Genomic DNA, 21380 nt, shown 5'->3' with positions numbered 1-21380 from the left:
GTGTCCCAGTCGTCGGGTTCCCATGTGCAGCCTCCTTCCTTAGAGTCGTTCTCCATGTACATACGACAGCACCCTCGGCACGGCAGTTTGACAGGGGTTGGGGATTGTCTGAAGCTGGGGTAAGAGCAAGGGGGAAAAGAAATGGAACACAAGCCTTTGGGTGACTCTTCTGGCACCTTCCACTCTAACTCACAACCCAGGAACAGGACTTTTGCTAAGGTTCCTGTAGCCTTAGTAACCAGAGTTGGGCAGGAGGAAATGCCGCCTCCTTGTGGCCCTTTCCCGTAACAACAAGTTTAAACCCGCTGCTTCTTCACAAAACTGGCTGGGCTGGAAAAGACACCTGCCCTCGGGAAACATTCTCGGGGAGGTAATCGAAAAAGAATTCAAGACAGGTCCAGCCTTCACGCAGCCAATTTCGAGAGGGAAACTGTACTCACACCGTTTAAAACAAAACCACATGCAACAATGCGCAACATCGCTAATTCTTAAAGAAACGCAATTCAAACCTGCAACGAGGTGTCACCTTCCAGCGGTTAGTACGGCCATTACCAATAAGACTACAAACAGTAAGTGCGGGAGAGGCCGTGGAAGTAACAGAACACTCCTCTGCTGTTGGTGGAAATGTAAGTTGCTAACAGGCGCTATGCACAGCAGTATGGAGGTTTTTGAAGAAAAAAACGTAAAATTACAGAGAACAAGTCATCCGGCAATTCCACAACTCGGCCTATATCTGGAGAAACTCATCATTCGAAACAGCACATGCACACCAACATTGCTCTCAGCACGATATACAATAGCCAAGACTTGGAAGCAACCAAAATGTCCTTCGACAGATGAGAGGCTAACGAAGAGGCGGTACGTATATAAAATGGGATATCAGTCAGCCATATAAAAGGATGAAATCATGCCAATTACACCAACATGGATGCACTGGAGATGATCATACTTAGCGGAGGACGTCAGACAGAGAAGGACAGAGAGCATAGGAGACCAATTAGAGGTGGGATCAAACAAGCGATAAAAATGAATTCATTTACCAAAGAGAAACAGACTCACAAACTGAGAAAATGACTTATGGTTACCTGTGGGGAAAGGGAGGTGGGGGTGAGGGAGGGAGAAATTAGATTATTGAGATTAACAATACACAATAATATATGTAAACTCGACAATTACCAAGCACCTACTGCTTAGCACAGGGAACTCTAGTCACCAATCAGTTATAATCTATATGGGAAAAGAATCGGAAATAAATGGCTATCTGTATACCTGAATCAGGTTGCTGTAAAGAAAACACAAACACAACACTGGAAATCCACTCTGTTCCAATATAAAATCAAACTAAGCTTAAAAAGAAAAGAAAAGCAATCCCAGCAATATTCTGCACAGGCCTCGGTGACTTGAGCTGATGTCACATCCCTGCAGCCTGAGCAGCCTTGTGTCCCAAGGCTGGACTGTGGCGGAGCTGATGGACCTAGGGAGGATGGGCCAGCAAATGAGTCCCCCTTGCCCCTGCAAAGCCAGGTTACCTGGAGATGGGACCACTATCTCCAGATCCGTCGTACAGCTCAACCAGGCCGAGTGCACCCAAAGCCCGGTGGACTTTTCGGCTGGAAGAGCTTGGATAAGTCACCAGGTCTCCAAGTCACCTGATTGTGGGTTCCTGGCGGCAGCCTCCTTCCTTGGAATCACCCCGCCCGTGGACAACAGCACCCTGAGCATTGCCATGTGGGCAGCAGTTGGGATTCTCCTGGGGCTGAAGGGTAAGGGGGAAGCAGCAATGAGACGCCAGCCCTTAGCTGTTTCTTCTGGCACATTCCACCCTAACCTGCAACCCTGCAACAGGCCTTTCTCTCTGGCTCTGGTTGCCCGAGTAACCACAGTTGAGCCTGAAGATGTGCCGCCCCCTTGTGCACGTTTCCCTTAAGAACAACTGGATAACCGGTGCTCAAGGGCACTTCATAGCCCCAGCGGGCCCGCGGGAGCTGTAAATGACACCTGATCTCAAGAAACGTCCTGGGGTAAGTAATCGAAAAAGAATTCCATCCAGGGTCGACTTGCCAGAAACCATTTCAAGAGGGAAATTTGACGGACACCTTTTTGTTAATTTTGTTTTGGTTTGTAACCACATGGAAAGAGATCCACATTGCCAATGATTACAGAAAGTAAGATCAAAATCAAAACGAGGTATCACCTCACTCCCGTCAGAAGGGCCATCATCAAAAGTCTACAAACAACAAAGGATGGAGAGGGCACGGAGAAAAGGGAACCCTCTTGCACTGCTTTTGTCAAGGTAAATTGGTACCAGGTACGGGGGAGAACAGTATGGAGGTTTGTGAAAACACTTAACATGAAGCTACCACATGAGCAGGCAATCCCAATCTTGGGCGTCTATGCAGAGAAAAACTAAAATTCGAAAAGATACATTAATCCCATGTTCATTGAGGCAGTATTAACAGGAGCCAAGACGTGGAGGCAACCAAAGGTCCCACAGCAGATGGACGAATGCAGAGGATGTGGTACATATACCCGACGGAATATGACTCCGCCACAATAGCAATTAAATAATGCCTTCTGCAGCCACATGCATGGACTGGAGATGGTCAACCGAAGAGGAGGACGTCAGAGAGGAAAGGACAAATAGCATAGGAGACCACAGAGGGGTGGAATCTAGCAATCGACACAAATGAACTCATTAACAAAAGAGAAACAGACTCACAAACGTAGAAAACAACTTCTGGTTACCAGAGGGGAAAGGTGGGCGCAGGAAGGCAGGGAGAAAGGGAGGGATGAATAAATACACACGAATATATGTAAACTCCAAAATTACCAAGGACCTACTGCTTAGCACAGGGAACTCCAGTCACCAATCCGTTATAACCTATATGGGGAACGAATTGGACAAAGAATAGATATCTGTATACGCATAACTGGATCAGGTTGCTGTACAGCCAACACAAGCACAACACTGTAAATCCACTCTGTTCCAATATAAAATAAAATTAAACTTCAAAAGAAAAGAAATCCGAACGCTATTCTCCACAGGGCTCGGTGACTTGTGCTACTGTCACATCCCTGGAACCCGAACAGCCTTGTGTCCCAAGTCTGGACTGTGGCGGAGCTGAGGGACCTGGGTAGGATGTGACAGCAAAGAGCCCCCCTTGCGCCTGCAGTACCAGCCTCCCTGGGGATGGGACCTCGACCTACAGATCCAACTGGGCCGTGCTGCAGCTCAGCCAAGCCGAGTGCACCCAAAGGCCCGCGGACCTTCCGGCTGGAAGAGCTCTGAAAAGTCACCAGGTCTCGAAGTCTTCCGATTGTGGGTTCCGACCGGCAGCCTCCTTCCTCGGAATCCCCCCACCTACGAAGGACAGCGCCTTCGGCACTGCCCGTGTGGGCAGGGGTTGGGATTTGCCTGGGGGCTGAAGGTTAAGAGGGAAGCAGCAATGGGGCACCAGCCCTTAGCTGTTTTTTCTGGCACATTCCACCCTAATCTACAACCCGGAAACAAGAGTTTCTCTATGGCTCTGGTTGTCCGTGTAACAGTTGAGCGTGAAGAAGTGCTGCCCCCTTGTGGACGTCCCCCATAACAACAACTTGAAAACCGGTGCTCAAGGGCACTTCATATTCAAAAGGCCTGCGGGGGCTGTAAATGACACCTGCCCTCAAGTGAGATCCTTGGGGAGGTAATGGAAAAAGAATTCAAGACAGAGCCGACCTTCACGCAGCCAATTCGAGAGGGAAACTGTACTCATCACACCGTTTAAAATAAAACCACCTGCAACGAGGCGCAAACTGCTGGTTACCCAAGGGACAGGTGTGGGGGGAGAAATCAGTTAGGACGTTGGGATTCACATATACACTGCAACATGTATAAAATAGATAACCAACCAGGACCTAGTGTACAGCAGAGGGAAATCTACTCAACACTCTGATATACCCTATACGAGAATAGAATCCACAAAAGTATACATGTGTGTATATGTGTAATTGTACCAGCCTGCTGGACACCTAAAACAAACACGACATAATAGTAAATCAAGTATACCTCGAAAGAAAACAAAAATTAAATAAAGAAAAAAGGAAAGAAAGTCCCACTCTCTTCGCCTCAGGCCTCTGTGACTGGGGCTGGGCTCACATCCCTAAAGCTTGAGCTGACCTGGGTCCCAAGGCTGGACTGTCCTGGGGTTGAGGGAGCTGGGGTGGGTGTGGTAGCAAAGCAGCCCCCGTGGACCTGTAGTGACGGGTCCTCTCTGCATGGACCACAATCTCTAGATCCTGGAGGGCCCTGCTACACGTCAGCCAAGCCTAGTGCATCCAAAGAATGGTGGGCCCTCTGGGCTGGAAGAACTTCGAAACATCACCTGGTCTGCACGTGTCCCGGTCGTGGGGTTCCCACGTGCAGCCTCCTTCCTTAGAGTCGTTCTCCATGTACATACGACAGCACCCTCAGCATGGCGGTTTTACAGGGGTTTGGAATTGTCTGAAGTTGAGGGGCTGACAAGGGGGAATAAGAAATGGAACACAAGCCCGTGGGTGATTCTTCTGGCACCTTCCACTCTAATTCTCGAACCAGGAACAGGACTTTTGCTAAGGCTCCTGTAGCCTTCGTAACCAGAGTTGGGCAGGAGTTAATGCCGCTGCCTTGTGGTCCTTTCCCGTAACAACAACTTTAAACCCGCTGCTTCTTGACAGAACCGGCTGGGCTGGAAATGACACCTGCCCTCAGGAAACATCCTCGGGGAGGTAATGGAAAAAGAATTCAAGGCAGGGCCGACCTTCACGCAGCCAATTTCGAGACGGAAACTGTACTCACACTGTTTAAAACAAAACCACCTGCAATTATGCGCAACATCGCTAATTCTTAGAGAAACGCAATTCAAACCTCGCAGCCGTTTGAACGACCATCTCCAAAATGTCTACAAACGGGCTTCCCGGGCGGCGCAGTGGTTGGGAGTCCGCCTGCTGATGCAGGGAACACGGGTTCGTGCCCCAGTCCGGGAAGATCCCACATGCCGCGGAGCGGCTGGGACCGTGAGCCATGGCCGCTGGGCCTGCGCGTCCGGAACCTGTGCTCCGCAGCGGGAGAGGCCACAGCAGTGAGAAGCCCGCGTACCGCAAAAAAAAAAAAAAAAAAAAAAAAAAAAGTCTACAAACAATAAGTGTGGGAGAGGCCGTGGAAGAAAGGGAACCTTCCTCTGCTGTTGGTGGGGATGTAAATTGCTGACAGGCGCTATGCACTAGAGTCTGGAGGTTCCTGAAGAGAAAAACTAAAAACTAGCGTTACCACCTGATCCAGCAATCCCACTCCTCCGTCTATATCCGGAGAAAATCATCATGCGAGAAGGCACATGCACACCAACATTGCTTACAGCACGGTATGCAATAGCGAAGACTTGGAAGCAACCAAAATGTCCTTCGACAGATGAGTGGCTAATGAAGATGCGGTACGTACATACAATGAGATATCAGTCAGCCACATAAAAGGATGAAATCATGTCAATTACAGCAACATGGATGCACTGGAGATGATCATACTTAGCGGAGGACGTAAGGCAGAGAAGGACAAATAGCATAGGAGACCAATTAGAGCTGGGATCAAACAAGCAATAAAAATGAATTCATTTACCAAAGAGAAACAGACTCACAAACTTAGAAAATGACTTACGGTTACCTGAGGCGAAAGGGAGGCAGGGGGAAGGGAGGGAGAAATTAGACCATTGGGATTAATATATACACAATAATATATGTACACTCGACAATTACCAAGGATCTACTCCTGAGCACAGGGAATATCTTCACCAATCTGTTATAACCTATATTGGAAAAGAATCGGCAAAAGAATGGATATCTGTATACGCATAACTGAATCAGGTTGCTGCACAGACAACACATTCACAACACTGTAAATCCACTTTGTCCTAATATAAAATAAAATTAAATTTAAAAAGAAAAGAAAAGAAAAGAAATCCCAATGATATTCCTCACAGGCCTCAGTGACCTGGACTGGTATCACATCCCTGGAACCTGAGCCGACTTGTGTCTCAAGGCTGGACTGTGGCGGAGCTGAATGACCTAGGGAGGATGGGCCAGCAAATGAGCCCCCCTTGCACCTGCAATGCCAGGTTCCCTGGGGATGGGACCACCATCTCCAGATCCAGGCGGGCCGTTGTACAGCTCAACCAAGTCGAGTGCACCCAAATCCCGGTGGAGTTTTTCGCCTGGAAGAGTTTTGAGAAGTCACCTGGTCTCCAAGTCTCCTGTTGGTGGGTTCCCACCGGTAGCCTTCTTCCTCGGAATCCCCCCCTCCGTACTACAGCGTCCTCAGCATTGTCCTGTGGGCAGGTGTTGGGATTTGCCTGGGGCTGAAGGTTAAAGCGAAGGAGCAATGAGACACCAGCCCTTAGCTGTTTCTTCTTGCACATTCCACCCTTACCTAACCCGGGAACACGACTTTCTCTATGGCTCTGGTTACCCGAGTAAACGGGGTTGGACTTGAAGAAGTGCCGCCACCTTGTGGGCATCTCCCGTAACAACACCTGGAAAACCGGTGCTTATGGGCACTGCAGAGTCACAAGGCCTGAGGGGCCATAAATGACATGTGCCCTCAAGAAATGTCCTGGAGGGTGACTTCTCTGGTGGCGTAGTGGTTGAGAATCTGCCTGCCAATGCTGGGGACACGGGTTCAAACCAAGGTCCTGGAAGATCCCACATGCTGCGGAGCAATTAAGCCTGCAAGCCACAGCTACTGAGCTGGCACACGTGGAGCTCGTTCTCCGCAACAAGAGAAGCCACCACTTCGAGAAGCCTGCGCACTGCAACGAAGACCCAACGCAGCCAAAAATTAAGTAATCAATTAGTTAATTAAGAAAAAAAAGAAATATACTGGGGGTAGGTAATCGAAGAAGAATTCAAAACAGGGCCAACTTTTTAGAATCCAATTTCAAGAAGTAAATTTTATGCACACTTTTTAAAAAAATAAAACGAGAACATGCTGAGCATCACTTATTATTAGAGAAATGGATATCAAAACTACAGAGAGGTGTCACTTTGGGCCAGTGAATATGGCCATAATTAATACGTCTCCAAACAGTACATCCGCGAGAGGGCTCGGAGTAAAGGGAAGCCTCCTTCACTGTTTTTGGTAATGTAAACTGATAACAGCCACGATGGAGAAGAGCATGAAGGTTCCCTCAGAAACTAATAATAGATGTAGCATATGATCCAGCAATCGCACTCCTGGGCCTATATACGGAGAAAACACCAAAATTCAAAAAGATACATGCACATCGATGTTCACTGCAGCAGTATTTACAATAGCCAAGACATGGAAGCAACCAAAATGTCCATTGACAGATGGATTTATAAAGAAGATGTGGTACATATATACAATGATATATTACTTAACCATGAAAAATAATGAAATAATGCTTTTTCCAGCAGCATGGATGGACATGGAGATGGGCATAGTACATGAAGGAAGTCAGACAGAGAAACATAAATAGCATTTGATGTCACTTATATGTGGAATGTAAACATAGGCGCACACAAAACCGAGCTCTAGATATAGAGTACAGATTGGTGTTCCCTGGGTGGGGGGTAGATATGAGGGAAGGGTGTCAACATGTACAGACTTCCACTTATAAAATAAGTAAGTCCTGTTGTTGTAGTCTGCACCATGGTGACTAAGTTAACATTCCCGTATTGCATATTTGATAGTTGCTTAGAGAGTAGATCCTAACAGTTCTCAGCACAGGAAAAAAAATTTTCGTAAGTATATATGGTGACAGATGTTAATTAGGCTTAGTGTGGTGATCATTTTGCCGTGTATGCAAATATCGAACTATTATGTTGTACACCTGAAACTGATATAATGGTATATGTGAAGTATACCTTTAAAAAAAATGAGAGTTTTCTCAGTCAGCACCAGTCCATGGTCTGCACTGTCCTGGGTACCCCAGGGTACACAGGGGCAAAACCTCACCCCAGCTTTTGGTAGCTACTTGGCTTGTACTCTGCCTAAGTGCCAGCCTTCAGCACCGGCCTGGGCTCCTGGGGAAGGGCTATAGAGCATAATCGGAAGATCCTGAGCTTTGGGGTCAGAAGATGACCTCGGTTCATGTTCCAGCAGTGTTACTTGACTGCTGTGACTCCTAGTATCACAGTCCGTAAAATGGGGATAAAATAGTTTCCACCTCATAGGACTGTGAAGACTGAGTGAGATTATGTGGGGCGGGGGGAGTATGGGGAGTGTTCTTAACAGTGGCTCCAACTCTGGACAGGAGCACTGATTCTGCAACTAGCACTTGGCCTCCATAGCCTTCTGTTTAAGGACATGAGGCTCCCAGCATGGAGAACGTTGAGCTTTTGGAGGGTAATCACCAGTGAAAGGGCAGTTAAATAGGTATCCAGAGCCCAGGTTGCCTCTTACTTTGTGACTTTGATCAAGTCCCGTCCCCTTAGTTTGCCTCAGTTTTCCCATCTGTACAGATAAAATGGATTCCAAAGCTCTTTTATTTTTTCAACCTGATGACCCCATTTTTTTCACTTTACAGGGTTGGGAGGTGTGGACAGGGACTTCCCCTTGTGTACTGGCACAGACAAGGAAGAGACTTGCCAACCTGTCAGAAGCAAAGCAACAGACCCAGATCTGCCTTTGTTACTGGCCTCTGCCTTGGGTCCTGGTAGCCAGGACTGGGGAATGAAAACACCTTATTTCATGCCTGGGTCAGAGGAGTCCCAGCGCAAGCCATGCTCCCAGGCAGGACTATGTCTGGCATCAGGCGATGAAACTTTTATTAAACCATCATGACTTTGCCTGTTATTCTAACATTCACAAAAGCCAGTGTCACATTCACCATTTCATTTGCTCAACAAAGCAATGGCCGCATGGCCCCTTAGTGTCTAAGTCCATCCCTAGCAGCGCGATGTTTGGGCATCACAGTGAAATCGCTGATCAGGAGAGGGAGCTCATGATGTGGGCATTGTACGTCAGGGCCGGGTGTGTGGCACGTCATGCAACTCCCCAAACACTTGGCTTCCCTCCAGGCTGGCCCAGGCCCCAGTTCCCAGGCCTCTGCCACCTGCCACTGCGGTTGGGAGCAGGTGGGTTGAGGGCTGGCACACCCCGTCCACTGGCACAGGGAAATGAGAGCCGTGACGGAAGATCTGGCAGGGCCACAGGAAGGTAGGGCCTGGTCTGGAGAATCGGCAGATATTGTGCCAGTCTGGGTGGTGTCCAGGGGAGGCAGATGAAGGCTGCTCTGGGTCAGGGAGGAAGCAAGCAGAGGGAAGGAAGGGGAAGAAAGAGAGAGGCGCAAGCAGGGAAAGAGGGAGAAAAAAATGACAAGAAAAAACTGAAGGGGTAGTGAAACATCGTAGTTGTCAGATGCCAGAGCCAGTGGGCCCAGATTTGAATCCCAGCCCTGTAATCTTATCCCGGGTGGGTCACTTAGGTTCTCTGAGCTTTAGTTTTGTCATCAGTAAAATGGGATCATGATTGTGCCTCCCTCCTAGGTTGGAGGATTAAGTTGGTTAATATTTGGAAAGTGCTGGAACAATGCCTGGTGCACAGGAAGGACTAAATAAATGTTTGTTAAATACAGAGAAGGGAGGCGTCATTCAAATGCCTTGGCAGTTGTATCAAGCTGTGCTATAGGAGGTGTGAGGATCCAGTCTGGTTCGTGGCAATATTTTTGAGACTCATGGCCCTGCCAGATGGGAACTCAGAACAGAATAAAATAGTAACCACATTCATTGAATCCCATGACGGGGTGGGGAGTGGCAGCCTCTGCAGACCTGAAAAGTAGGAAATATGGAATTGACTTGGGGGCACGTGAACTGCAAGGCCACCCAATTTGCAGGTCATGGACCGGCATCTCCTTTGACAAAGCAGGGCCACCACCCACCCAGAGGGACTTTTGGTGAATGAGAAAGCTGCCCCCCTCCCTCCAGCAGATGTAGCCCTGTGCCAGGACTCAAGCCCTGTGCTTGGCGAGTGGGGCGAGGCCTGGATTTCTGCTCCCACTCAACCCCTCGACTGTGCTATACACAACCCGCACTACAGTCCCAGGGACAGAGGTGAGATTACAGGTCAACATGGTCCTCAGGTTGGGGAAAAAAATGACAGTTGTTGTCTGCAGCTTCAGATCTCATTCCTCTGACATAAATCTCTGGAGATATGTATGCTCAGGCAGTTGAGAAGTTAATCCCAATTTCAGCCCAGAATTGAAGTAATCTGTATATAATATGTGGTATTTTAAGTATTTGAGGTATTTAAGAGAGTATGGCATGTAGAGCATCTAACACATCAGGCCTGCGCCTCCAGTTTGAAATGTGTAACTCAGATCCTGAAGCTGACATTCTAGTGGACAGACACAGACACTAAACAATAAATATACTATATAAGTACATTATATAGTATGTTGGAAAGTGATGAGTGCTATAGAAAAAAGAAACAAATAGAGTAAAGGGGATGGGGCGGGCCAGGTCACAGTGTTTAGTAGGGTGCTTAGAGTAGACCTCACTGAGAAGGCACAGTTTGAAGAAGAAAGAACTGAAGGCAGTGAGGAATGAGCCACATGGATCTCTTGGGGAAAAACATTCCACGCAGAAGGAAAAGCCAGTGCAAAATCCTTAAGGCATGGTGGGCCTGGCAGGTTGAAAAAAGAATGATGAGGCCAACACCCGTGCTCATAGCAGCATTGTGCACGGTACCCAAAAGGTGGGAAGAACCCAAGTATCCATCAGTGGATGAACGGATAAACAAGATGTGGTCTAGCCGTACAATGGAGCATTATTCAGTCATAAAGAGGGACGAATTTTTGACATATGCTATAACATGGATGGACCATTTTCTTCGTGCTTAGTGAAGTAAGCCAGACACAGAAGGACAAATTCTGTATGATTCCACTTCTATGAAGCCCCTAGATTAGGCAAGTTCACGGAGACAGAAAGTTGAAAAGAGGTGACCAGGGGCTGGGGACAGGGAAGGAGGGGGAGTTTCATAGGTACAGAGTTTTTGGGGGGTGATGAAAAAGTTTTGGGAGTAGTTAGTGGTGCTAGTTACACAAAATTGTAAGTATATTTAATGCCACTGAATTGTACACTTAAAAAGGGTTAAAATGATAAATATAATGTATATGTTTACCATAAGTAAAAAAACTAGAGGCCAATGTGGCTGGAACAGACGGAGCGAGGGAGACAGTGATAGGACTTGGGTCCTAGAGCTCGAGGCGAGAGGGCAGGTCATGGTTATTATGGCGACTTCTGCCTTTACTCTGAGTGAGGTGGGGGAAGGAGGAGGGTTTGGAGCAGGAGAGGAACAGGATTTGCCTTTTGGCTTCTGTCCTGGGAACAGAGGCAGAGGACAGCAATGCCACGTGTGCTTGGCACATAGTAAACCCTTGATAAGTGTCAGTGTAAAGGATGCATGCTGAGAAATAGAGACACAGATGTAGAGAAAAAACGTATGGACACCAAGGGGGGAAAGTGGTAGGGTGGGTGGTGGTGGTGGGATGAATTGGGAGATTGGGATTGACGTATATACACTAATATGTATAAAATAGATAACTAATATCTATATGTATATAAATGTATAATATGTATATGTATAAAATAGATAACTATGTATATGTATATGTATGTATAAAATAGATAACTAATAAGAGCCTGCTGTAAAAAAAATAAATAAAATAAAATTCAAAAAAAAAAAAGAAAAAAAAAGGATGCATGCTGAGTCTCCGGAAGGAAGCAAATTCTGGCAGTAGTTGCCTCTGGGGAGGGGCGCTGGGTTGGAGGAGACCTTTTCACAGAGCATGCTCTTTGTAGGCTATGCGTGCAGGGTGAGCAGAGGGCTGAGAGGAGCCGAGACAGCCACCAGGGGGCGCCATACGGCCACGTCGAGCCGTGCCGACGGCCCACGTTGCCAGCGTGGGCTGGTCCCCATCTTAGGCCTTCCGAGGCTACCCCCTGCTGCCCAGCAGCGGAGGGTGAGCACCCCAGTGGCCTGGTGCGAGAGAGTCAGCCCCCCTCCTGCTCCGCGACCAGGCCCGTGCACCGCTGAACGTGAACCCCCTTTCTCTTGCAGGGGCTTGACTGAGCAGCTGACGACAGCATGGAGCTCAGACGGCCCGTCGCACAGCGTGTTCTGGACAGTCCTTGTGCCTTCAGCAGAGCTCATGGGTTCTTTTTTCTCTGGGACCCCACCCCCAAATCTATTCTTTCCACAGCCTGTCAATGGGAGTAAATGGCACCTCCGTTCAGCCAGGTGCCCCAGCCCAAAGCCTTGGGGTCGTCTTTGACCCCTCTTCTCTCACACTTCATTCGGAATCCATCAGCCAGTCCCGTGGACTTTTGCTCTGAAACGGATCTAGAATATGCCCAGTTCTCCCCACCTCGCTGCCACACCGCCATCTCTGGCCTGGATGACGGCAGCAGCCTCCTCCCCGCCCCTCCTGCCTCTGCTCAGCCCCAGGCACCCCTACAGCCTCTGCTCCCCTCGCAGACAGAGGCATCCAACCGGACCAAAGTTAGGTCAGGCCCTCTGCCGGGCACCCTCCTGAGGCTCCCACCAAAGTCCTCCCAATGGCCCACAGGACTGCCTCACCTGGACCCCGGTCCCCCTCGGATGCATCGCTTGGCGCCCTCCACTGCCCCAGTGCTCAGGCACAGCGGCCTCAGCTCCTGCCCTCACTGGGGAGGATGCTCCACCTCCAGGGACCTGCACTTGCTGGTCCCTTGCGGGGAACACTCTTCTCCCAGATACCTAAATGCCTCTGTCCCTCACCTCCTTCAGGCCTCTGCACTAATGTCACCTCATCCCGACCATCATATCAAAGCAGCACATCCCAGGCCACAGCTGGGACCGGGTGAGGCACCCATGGTACAAAGTTGAAGGGGGCGCTCGCTCTCAGACGGTGCACCGCAGGCCTCCCTTCTGCACTCAGGGAGTCTCAGTCACCTCACCTGCTCCTGGCTGTTCACCCACCTCCTGACCCCTTTCCCTCTGTGGCTGTGCCCTGCATTCACTTCCTTCATCTCTTCTGAATTTGCATGTTTATTGCTCCCCTCTCTCCCTCTTGGATGCCAGCTGCACGTGGTAGCAACTCTGCCTCATTTGCTGCTGCATCCCAGCCTCCAAACGGGCTGGCACGTGATAGGCCCTCAATAAATGTTTGTTGCAGGACTCAGCGAATGAATGCATGACCTGAAGTGCCCTTCCCTTTTCCCCCACCCCCTTTAAGCCTGGCTAACTTCTTCTCAACCTTTAGAACCCATTTCAAGGGCCTGCCCTCCCTAACCCCTCCCAGATGGAGGTGGCATTTCATCTCTTGTGAGTCCCAGGCCTGTCACCGGACCAGACACAGTGAGCTTCTCAAGGAAGAAACGCTGTCTTAGTCACGCACCAGGACATTTTAGCTGTCAGAACTTGAGTGAGTTATTTATCCTCTCTATGTATCAGTTTCCTCACCAGTAAAATGGGGATAATGACCCCCCTCATAGGATTCTATGAGGATCAAATGAGTTAATTTGTGCAAAGCACATAGAACAGTTCCTGGCACAAAGTAAGTGCTCAATAACTGTGAGCTTTTAGTATTTTTGTTATTATCCACCAGTGCCCTGCAAAGGACCTGGCCCAGGAAATAGTTGCTGAATGAATGAATTGCTGAATCATGAGTGACCTTCTACTTCATGAGCAGAAAGCCAGAGCATGGAAATGGGTAAGATTTTAGCTGGGAGAAAAAATAGACTCTCACCAAGCGTATTAAGCATTTTAATTAGAGCCTCCTCCACGCCCCCGTGCTGTCTGGCTGCTGCCTTCTGCTCTTATTTTTGTTTGACTTTGGTGGCACTTTGAGAATCAGAATTTGGGGCATGTCTTCTGCCTGCGACCTGAGCCCATGCGCCAGGCCTAGTGGCCTCCCATGTGCCTCCCAGCCTCCTGCTTTAAATAGCCTCCTCTGGCTAACTGTGAATAGGCAGCCTGGAATACTGTTTATGTAAACCGGCCAAACTCTTCCCCATGTAGCTGAGACCCCGAGTCTCCCAGCAAATCCCACCAGAGGGGGAGCAAGCGGCTCCTCCCGCCAGCAGGGGCGCCCAACATCTTCTTCTCCTGAGAGGCTCAGGGGAGCTCTGGGAACCACTCACCTGTCCCTGGTGGGACTTAAAGAATTCTGATGCTTGTCCGGAACCCTCAGGTTGATCTGAAACGCATCCTGGACTCTGGGGTTTTTAACACTTCCCATGTGATTCCAATGTTCAACCAAGACTGAGAATCACAGCTCAGGACCTCTGCCTCCCTCTACCAGCCGCTGGGTGGGCTCATTCTAGGCACAAAGCATCTGTCTCACTTTCTTGAACCACCTGTTATAGGCAGCAGCATTTCCAAGCTTCTGAGCTGTCCCTGTGCCTCCTGTACAATTTCACCCCTTTTACAAATCGCCTGTTATTTACCTTGAAGACAAGGTAAATAAATTTTATTTATTTATTTAAAATTTTAACCACATTTTAGGCAGATGTGAAATTATGAGTTGGATGTACTAGTCTGTTTTCTTTAATACACATTTAAATAAAAGCTAAACTATTAAAACTTTGAGCCATATACCAACCCAAATCATGTTCTTCAGAGCCAGGGGCACACTCACCACACCAGGAAGGGAGCAGAGAAGGGACACCCAGGGCACGTGCGATCACGGAATAGAGGCTGCCTTCCAGGCTTGCACGGAGAGGGAGAGGGGGGAGGGGATAACTCCCAAGTCCAGGACAGCACAGGGATGTTGAAAATGCTTAAAATCCCTCTAGAGGAACACACAGGAAACTAGTAAAAGTAGCTACTTCTGGAACTTCTGGACTTTTTTTTTTTTCACTTTTAAACATAAATCTTTTTTGGGGGGATCCACACCACATGGCATGCCAGAACTTAGTTCCGCGACCAGGGACCGAAACTGTACCCCCCCCTGCAATGGAAGCCGAAGTCTTAACCACTGGACCACCAGGGAATCCCCAATAAATCATTTTTGAAAAGATACAGAATAGGTTAACAGAAAGAAGTGTCCATGATGGAGACGCCAGTGCCAGAGCCCTGACTTCTGCTGAGAATGTCCAGCCCTGTCCAGGCAGGAGAGACACAGAGTCAGGGTGGGGACGCCTGGTGTTTTAGTCCCCAGACACCCACTGCACTCTAGATGGGACATGTAGGCGTCCTCAGGCCTCAGCCAGGGCACAGCCGTCCCTGCGAAGGAAAGTGGGGAAGGAGCCAGAGTAAGGTCACCAGTTTAAGCAAACAAAAAATACAGGACACCTAGTTAAATTTGAATGGCAGAGAAACAATGAACAATTTTATAGTAGAAGTACATTCTATGCAGTATGTCCCATCCACATATCTATTAAAAATATAGGGACTTCCCTGGCGGTCCAGTGGTTAGGACTCTGGGCTTCCACTGCAGGGGGCATGGGTTTGATCCCCGGTCGGGGAGCTAAGATCCCCCATGCCACACAGTGTGGCCAAAACAAACGAATAAAATAAAATGGCTCAAGAAGCTGAGTTAAAACAATTTATTCATAGTTTATCCAACTTTTAACTGGGCATCCTGTACTTCCCCTGGAGGCAACTGGGAGAGGCATCCGACCACAACGCAGGTCTCACTCCCTTGGGAAGGAGAGGAAAAGAGGGCAAGTGGGTAATGCGATAGGCTGATAATGGCCCCCCAAAATGCCCAGAACCTGTGACAGTTACCTTATGTGTCCAAAGGAATTTGCAGATAGGATTGAATGGAGGATCTCAAGGTGGGGAGATGATTCTGGATTATCCAGGTGGGCCCTAAATGTAATCACAAGCATTCTTGGCAAAGAGAGGCAAGCGAGTCAAAAGAAGAAGTAAAAGGTGTGGCCACCAGGCCCTTGGGGTGTCCTGTCCCTTGGGAAGGGCCTGGTGCGCTCAGTCCCTGGCTGGAAGCAGGCCATGAGAACCTGGTCTCCGAGGCAGTGTCTTGTGTCCTTCCTTCAGTGCAGGCAGCTGAGGCAGTCAGTGACACACCCCATCCTTGGAAACCTCAGGGGTGCATTCTTATGGCTACCATCTACCACAACCTCTTTTTCTCATCCTACCACAAAGAAGCCAACACACAGAGAAGATAAGAAACTTGCCAAGGTCACACAGCCTTCAAGTGTTGTGACTGAGATTTGAACCTAAGTGGTCTGATTCTAGAGCCCACACAACTTGAGCCCTATTCTAGAATGCTTCCTTCACATATCTTTGAGTAAAAGCTGCTTTGAACCACTTTGGGAATCAAGTAGAATGTATACTAGACATAGGTTAATTTTAAAAATATTGGGGCTTCCCTGGTGGCGCAGTGGTTGAGAGTCTGCCTGCCGATGCAGGGGACACGGGTTCGTGCCCTGGTCCAGGAAGATCCCACATGCTGCGGAGCGGCTGGGTCCGTGAGCCATGGCCGCTGAGCCTGCGCGTCTGGAGCCTGTGCTCCGCAATGGGAGAGGCCACAAGAGTGAGAGGCCCGCATAACGCAAAAAAATAAAAAATTAAAATATTAGGAACTTCCCTGGTGGCGCAGTGGTTAAGAATCCGCCCACCAACGCAGGGGACATGGGTTCAATCCCTGGTCCGGGAGGATCCCACATGCTGCAGAGCAACTAAGCCTGTGTGCCACAACTACTGAGGCCACATGACACAACTACTGAAGCCCGTGCACCTAGAGCCCTGCTCCGCAACAAGAGAAGCCACTGCAATGACAAGCCCACATACCACAACGAAGAGCAGCCCCCGTTTGACGCGACTAGAGATAGCCTGTGTGCAGCAACAAAGACCCAATGCAGCCAAAAATAAAAATAAACAAACAAACAAATAAATAAATAATATTAGAGACTCATAATATCCAGTGTTGGAAATGGTGAAGGGAAATGCGCACTCTCAAATCTCCTGCACTCTTGTGGGAGTATAAATTGTGTACAGCCTTTTGTAGAACAATTGGCAGGATTTACAAAAATTGTATCTGTCCATGACTTTTGTCCTAGAGATTTCCCTTCTAGGTGTTCTATTCCACAGAAACTCTCACGTCTGCACAAGGCTGCTCATCACGGCATGGTTTGTCATCAGGGAGCACTGAAAATAACCTAGATATCCAGCAATAAGGGAGTGCGAAAATGAATGATGGCGCCTCCATACGTCAACCATTGCAGTGATTAAAAAGAACAGGGGGCGCTTCCCTGGTGGCGCAGTGGTTGAGAGTCTGCCTGCCGATGCAGGGGACGCGGGTCCGTGCCCCGGTCCGGGAAGATCCCACATGCCGCCCAGCGGCTGGGCCCATGAGCCACGGCCGCTGAGCCTGCGCGTCCGGAGCCTGTGCTCCGCAACGGGAGGGGCCCCAACAGTGAGTGGCCCGCGTACCGGAAAACAAAAACAAAAACAAAAAAACCCAGGGGATATCTCTAATGGCACAGTCATGTGGTGCTAAAAGCAGCTGAGGACGAGGAATAGAGTAGAGGGACGATACATTTATGCAAAATAAGAGGAAACAAGTTGTGAGAGTGCGTTTGTGTGTGAGCTCATGTGATGTGTGCAAATATGCAAATGCAGGGGCTACTATGGCTAGGATTTGTGTTTCTTTCCAGAGACTCAATGGATATCCTTTCTTTTTTCTTTTTTTTGGCAGTTTATTTTTTTTTATTTTTTAATTAACCTCTTTATTTTATTTATTTTTTTAAATTTATTTATTTATTTTTGGCTGCATTGGGTCTTCATTGCTGCGCATGGGCTTTTCTCTAGTTGTGGCGAGCAGGGGCTACTCTTCGTTCTGGTGCGTGGGCTTCTCATTGCAGTGGGTTCTCTTGTTGCGGAGCATGGGCTCTGGGCGCACGAACTTCCATAGTTGTGGCACGTGGGCTCAGTAGTTGTGGCTCACGGGCTCTAGAGCACAGGCTCAGTAGTTGTGGCACACAGACTTAGCTGCTCTGCGGCATGTGGGATCTTCCTGGACCAGGGCTCGAACCCATGTCCCCTGCATTGGCAGGCAGATTCGTAACAACTGAGCCACCAGGGAAGCCCTAATTAGCATCTTTATTGAAGTATAATTGCTTTACAATGTTGCGTTAGTTTCTGCTGTATAACAAACTGAACCAGCTATATGTATACACATTGAGCATCCTTTCAACTGACACTTACTGAGGGTTTACTATATGCCCAGCACATTCGGCATTTTTGCCCTCTGCACCTCTCCTCAACACACAAGCCAGAGGTCAGATCCTGTACCTCCTCTATTCCAAACACTCCCGGGAGGGAAGTCACAACCGGCATTGAGCACATCCCTCTGGGGCACGTCCTGTCCCAGCTGGCGAATCCGTCACAGGCCCTGGAAGTGCGGGACCCTCCCCCTTGGCCTACCAGCCTCAAGCCCAGAGTTTCTGGCTCCTCCCTGTGCCTTTTACCTTCTCTGATTTCTGATGCTTTCTTTGATCTCTGGGGCCTTGCAGGCTCTGGAGAGGCTGTCCCTCCCAGGGTAGCCAATTCCTAGAGATAGTAAAGGATTACCTGGAAGAATGACTTTTAGATGCAAACTAACCCATCCAGAGACAACACCCCCATCACCTCCTTTCTGGAGCTCTTATACCCTGAGCCATTACCGCCCCCCAGCCCCCGTGCCCTAAGCACCCCAGGGCCAGGCTGCAGACAGCTAGGGACAGCCCCTCCTCCCCAGAGCCCACTGGAATTATTCAAACCCACTTACCCTGCCTCGCCCCTTCCTTCCTACAGAAACCACAGGAAAGGTTCTTGCCCACATTTTCCCTCTTTCTGCCTTCCAGCAAGCCTGGTGCTTCCTACTGGGTCCCCACCTGCAATGGAGTGAGTGGTGAGTCCCCTCCACTCAGGAGCTGTGGGAAACAAACTGTCTTTTCTTCCTTCCTTCCTCCCACCCTTCCTTCCTTCCTTTCTGTCTCTTTCTTTCTTTCTTTCCTTTCTTTTCTTTCTTTCTTTCTTTCTTTCTTTCTTTCTTTCTTTCTTTCTTTCTTTCTTTCTTTCTTTCTTTCTTTCTTTCTTTCTTTCTTTCTTTCTTTCTTTCTTTCCTCCTTCCTTTCCTTCTTCCTTTCTTTTTTTTTGATCTTATTTCCCCGACCAGGGATTGAACCCAAGCCCTCGGCAGTGAAATCACCGTATCCTATCCTAAGCACTGGACCACAGGGAATTCCCAAACTCTCTTTTTAATGGCTGTGGTCTCCTGGCCCGTGGGCCTCACCACACCTGAACAATAACAAAATCTATGTTTAAAAACCTTCCCCCACCTCCCTACCTGAAAGGCCACCCCTCGGTGTGCTCTGCAGTGACTTCCAGGTACTCCAGATCCCTCCAGGCTTGCAGTCCGTCTGGAGATGTTACCCGTGAAATGGTGGCACCTGTGAGCAGTCTGGGAGGATTACCATGAAGCAATGGCCACAGGGTCACACACCCTCCTCATTACCTCCCTAGGCCCCTCCACTTCCTGGCAGCAATGCCCTGGGCCAGCTACCTCCAAACTGTGAACGGTGATAATGTCTTCAGAAGGATGCAGGGAGGTGGGGAGTTACAAAATGAGACTCTAATTTTTGCTCTGCAGATCTGTATATACATGAATTTTTAAACAATAATGTATTAATTTATGCCAACTGAAGAATGTCGCTTGCCATCCGGCTCTACAAGGATTAGGTCACTAGCCACTACAGTCCCTGACCTTCAACACACCCTGAAAGGAGTTCAGGGTGGAGATCAGGAATGAGGCTCTCTGTGCTCTGGGAAAACTGGCAGAACAGGCCTTCAGATAGCTGGATATTTTCAGGAGAAAATTTTATGAACCTAAACTCTTGCATTTTCCCACACTTTGAGAAAGCACTAAAACCGTTAACTAAGCTATCTGTTCCTGCTACTGAGATGTGTGCTCGGTTGCCTGTACCCACTTCGCCAAAATCACATATATACTGGTCTCCCCACTTACCTCTTTGGGGCAGTTCCTCAGCCTGAGAGGCTGTCCCCTGGGCTGTAGTCCTCGGAGCAGCACAGAACAAACTCGTCTCACAGCTTTTACATTGTGTAGTTTTTTGTTTTCTTTATGTTGACATTTGTTACTTGAGTAAATTTTAAAAATTAAAAATGATGGTAGGTTTGGGGGAAAGAAAGAAAGAGACACATTAACTCAACAGCCACGTGTTTTGCCAGGGTGGTGGGGAGGCATTGGAGGGGACAAGCTCTGTCTTTGCTGCTTGTCACTGTTTTTGTTTTATTTTTTAAAATTAATTAATTTATTTATTTATTTTTGGCTGTGTTGGGTCTTCGTTTCTGTGCACGGGCTTTCTCTAGTTGCGGCGAGCGGGGGCCACTCTTCATCGCGGTGCGCGGGCCTCTCACTGTCGCGGCCTCTCTTGTTGTGGAGCACAGGCTCCAGACGCGCAGGCTCAGCGGCCATGGCTCATGGGCCCAGCCGCTCCACAGCATGTGGGATCTTCCCAGACCAGGGCTTGAACCCGTGTCCCCTGCATTAGCAGGCAGATTCTCAACCGCTGCGCCACCAGGGAAGCCCTTGTCACTGGTTTTGAAGCTTTGCTCTAACAGGATCCCCAGCCTGGTGCGAGGAAAGGGGACTTTTTCTCAGACCTGTTGGCACTAGCTGCCTGGATGCCAGCATCTGCTCCACTGCTCTCAGCTCCTGGGCAGCTTCCTCCTCCTCCTCTTCCTTCCAGCTTCAGAAGCCCATCATCAAAGGACAACTATGGGGGGCTTCCCTGGTGGCACAGTGGTTAAGAATCCACCTGCCAAGGTAGGGGACACAGGTTCGAGACCTGGTCCGGGAAGATCCCACATGCCGCAGAGCAACTAAGCCTGCGCGCCACAACTACTGAGCCTGCGCTGTCGAGCCCGCGAGCCACAACTACTGAGCCTGCATGCTGCAACTACTGAAGCCCACGCGCCTAGAACCCGTGCTCCACAACAAAAGAACCCACCACAATGAGAAGCCCGTGCACCGCAACGAAGAGTAGCCCCTGCTCGCCGCAACTAGAGAAAGCTCACGTGCGGCAACAAAGACCCAACACAGCCAAAAATTAAAAAAAAAAAAAAAAAAATTAAAAAAAAAAAAAAGAAAGAGTTGGGTTAGACACCAAAAAGAACTTCAGGTTAGCAGATTCCTGAAGTGGAGGAAGGGGATTAGATTGAGGGGAATGACTCTTCTGATGGGAGAAGAACCTGGTGCAGAAAATGTCTGGTCTGCTGAGACCTTCCCAGCTTTCTGAACCACACTGGTGGGGTGTTGGGCAAGAGAAGAGGAGAAAAGAAGTATTTTTCCAGACAACATTTGGTGTGCCTGAGAGGAGCCACATGAAATTGACATCATTTTCCT

The sequence above is a fragment of the Pseudorca crassidens genome, chromosome 10 (assembly GCF_039906515.1).
Source record: "Pseudorca crassidens isolate mPseCra1 chromosome 10, mPseCra1.hap1, whole genome shotgun sequence".
NCBI classification, from domain to species: Eukaryota; Metazoa; Chordata; class Mammalia; order Artiodactyla; family Delphinidae; genus Pseudorca; species Pseudorca crassidens.
Note: the sequence above shows the minus strand (reverse complement) of the source record.